This window comes from Cibotium barometz, chromosome 33 (assembly GCF_041138505.1).
Source record: "Cibotium barometz isolate CiBa-2024 chromosome 33, ASM4113850v1, whole genome shotgun sequence".
Taxonomy (NCBI): Eukaryota; Viridiplantae; Streptophyta; class Polypodiopsida; order Cyatheales; family Cibotiaceae; genus Cibotium; species Cibotium barometz.
The window spans coordinates 38,946,693-38,950,275 of NC_141078.1; positions in this window are offsets into that span (position 1 = coordinate 38,946,693).

Here is a 3,583-nt window from a genome sequence, read left to right on the forward strand (position 1 = left end):
TACTCAAAGTTTAACCCCACAATCTTGAGTATTTCTCTTTGTATCTATGTGTTGAGTGTAGAAATGCCTTCCTTCAGACCACATGGCAGCATATACCTTATACTACCACTGACACCAAATTATTCTTTATGGTAGTGAATAACCATATAATAAGATTCTACATGAATAAAAAAAGAAAAAGCATAGACACACTTTCATGAGGCTTGTATCCTATTGTGTACTCCCATTTTTCTTATGTGACCACATCTCACAATTTAGAGACAACTGGTGATTGAGCATAGAAAATATATTGGAGCACTCCTAATATCCCTAAACCTCATGCATTGTCCACATTAAAATCGCCTTCGACTTTATGCTACATTGTGTAAGCAGTAGGGACACAGGGACACAACATATACACTTGGATGCCATGCCATAGTGTCTCAAGACCCTCGCTCAAGGGTTCAATGTATATATCCATTTTCTTGACCTTGTCCTTCTTGCAGAGAAAAAGAAGAGCTAGCATCACATGACCCTGATTTATTGACTTCCAACAAGGAGGGAGATTATAGCTCACTGCTGCTACCACTAGCCATGTGCTCCATGATTTCTATTTGAGACCAAATGGATTGAATCCATACATACCCACTACAAGTTGTAATTTACATGGCTCATACTTAAATTTTGACCATTCCTCTTCTATGTATTGCTATGCTAGTGAATCTACAGGGACCCTCATTGTGCCATTGGGTGGAGCGACTGTGTGCATGCCATGTCATTATTTCGGCAATAGACTTGCACTAAAACATGTGCTGAATATGGGATATGATAGGAAAATGCCTCAACACCTTTTGAGGAATCACTGTACCTTGCAAATCACTTTAGTAATGAGACTCATCACATTTTCAGACATTGAGTTGCATCTTTGTGAGTGCCCCTAAATAGCACCCCTAAATAGCAAACAATCATTAACACATGTATTGAGTTGCATCTTCGTGAGCACCTCAAAATAGCAGACAATCATCATTAACACATGCATGTATACATTCGTAATCCATGCCAAGGGCCATCAATACTCTTGTAGCATGAACCCTTGTCTTTGGCAAGAGGAAGCATATTTTTAATGAGCCTACATACACATATAAAAGAACATGTATGAATTTTGAAAATTATTCATAAAGAGTATTAAAAATTGTGAATCAATAACCATAAACATTAGGGACTTGCCAAAAGAGGCTTGCAACACTAGAATTCATGCAACCATACATGGATTGCAAATTTAGTAACTCAAATGTCACACATGACATCCTTGAACCACTTCACATTCAACATTAAAAATTGGAATGTCCTGAAATTCAACCTTTAGGATGTTTTGAATAATGCCACAATAATCAATCATTTCTCCACTCTCCTGCTAAAAGTTTGCCTCCCATAACCTTACAATCTTGAGTATGTCTCTTTGTATCTATGTGTTGAGTGCAGAAATGCCTTCCTTCAGACCACATGGCATTGTATACCTTATACAACCAACTACACCAAAAAACAAATTAATGGTAGTGAATAACGATATAATAAGATTGTCCTTGAAGAAAAAAAAGAGAAAGCAGAGACACACTTACATAAGTCTTTCATCCTCTTGTGTACTCCTCTTGGATGCATGTCGATAAAATGGAAGTCAATTACTTCAATCGACTATGATACCAGCCCCAGTGGTGGTGGAAGTTTAACCTACCCCACATATGGCTCCACAGGAACAATACGGAAGGCCTCCATTCTGCTTACAGGGATGTCCTAGGTGCACAACACCCCACTTCGAATTTCACTTATTTTTATTGCCAGGTACTAGGTCATCCGAAATGAGACCTTAGACTGTGAGATATGGAAGAAACATAGAGCCAAGGTAGAAATATGGAAGAAACATAGAGCCAAGGTAAAAAGTGCTCAAGCATTGACCTATGGCTTTTTTTTGTCAATAACCAAGAAGTTTTGACAACCACTAATTGTCTTGAGCGGTCCTTTTTGTATTTTTCTTCTTTTTCTTTTTTTGTTTGTGTGTAAGGTGGATTCGTTGGTAAACTTAAAAATTTTGGATGTTACTAGCATAGTTTACAAATAGATTATTAGATTCTCTCATAATTTAATAGAACAGAAAAGACACCTAGCACCTTCGAAGATGTAAGGGGTAAGGTCATGACTCGTTTACGTATTCATCATCATGAGGTCTAAGGTCTCAACACTAGAATTATTTGTAAATAACATGGAAGCAAAGTAGTTAACTATATCAACTTTCAATCGTTAAACCAAAGAGATAAGGTTCATTGAAAAAGGTTATGGTCATAACTAGTGCCGAGATTAGGCATTTAGAGAAAGGAATAAAACAAAACTAGCCTAGAGGAAAACACTTAAATTACTCATAGTAGATTAACACTTAGTAAAACTTAGATTAAGAGTATAACTATCTTCTTGAGAATGTGTATGCTTTAAGAAAGGCTTATGAAAGTTAAGCAAAGAAGATTAATTGCAACTACTCTTATGTGGAAAATGCATGAGGCCTTACTAAAAGAAATCATTTAGGCAACCCTATAATTTTGAGTAAGCATAGATCTTAAAGATAAGAAATCTTCTAGAATGTTATGTGGAGAAGAAATGGATATTTAGGTATCTAAAGGTAGAAACCTAAGCTAGAAATTAATTGTACTACACCTTCCTTTAGTAGTTGAGGTTAAACAAAATAGGAGGGTGTTATTTGAAAGAAATTAAATCTAGATAACCTTAGGAAATTATGAGTTCTATGATAAAAGTTCTTAACATAAGGTAGGACTTTCTGAGCTATGTAACCTTTAGGTAGTCTAGTCTAGTCTCTAAGGTTTTAAGGGAATAAGATGATTCAAGAGTTTAGTAATTCTAGGTAGTCTAGTCTCTTACCCGACATTATCCAAAACCACATTGCCATTGACAATTGTGTAATATTTTTCCCATCGACGGGTGTGGGCTGTGTGTCGAAACGTCGATGATTCGCGAGTGTGTTCTTCTGGCGCTAGATGGGAAATGATGCTCACGTGGGGGCATAGACCTGTCTGTGCCCCCCCTTGGACAACAACTACCTCCACCTCCACTACTCGATCATTTCCCTCTGTGCGAGTGGACGAGCGACCTGAGGGAGGGGTTCCGATGACTTTTTATGGGGTTTCTACAAGTGAACTAGGGTTAGCAGTGGTGAGATCATCTACATAAAGAATGATTATCGTAACCATGCCGCGTTCTCGAAAGAGATACAGGTTGGGATCTGCAACAACTGATGGTGTGGCCGAAATGCCCGCCCCTCTCCCAAAATATTGTTATGCCATCGCACTTTGCTTGGGCGTGGCTTGTGCTAAAAAACCCATAAACTAGTCAGGCGACATGGCGTATGGAGAGAAGGATGGAGAGTAAGCCGGTGTCTCATCTGGAGTGCGAGACATGTTTCTACACACACACAACAAAGCCCACATGGACACTTTAATAAGAGCATACACTTTAATAAGTGCGAGACATGTTTCTACACACACATAACAAAGTCCACATGGACACTTTAATAAGAGCATACACATGAATTATCCCTCAA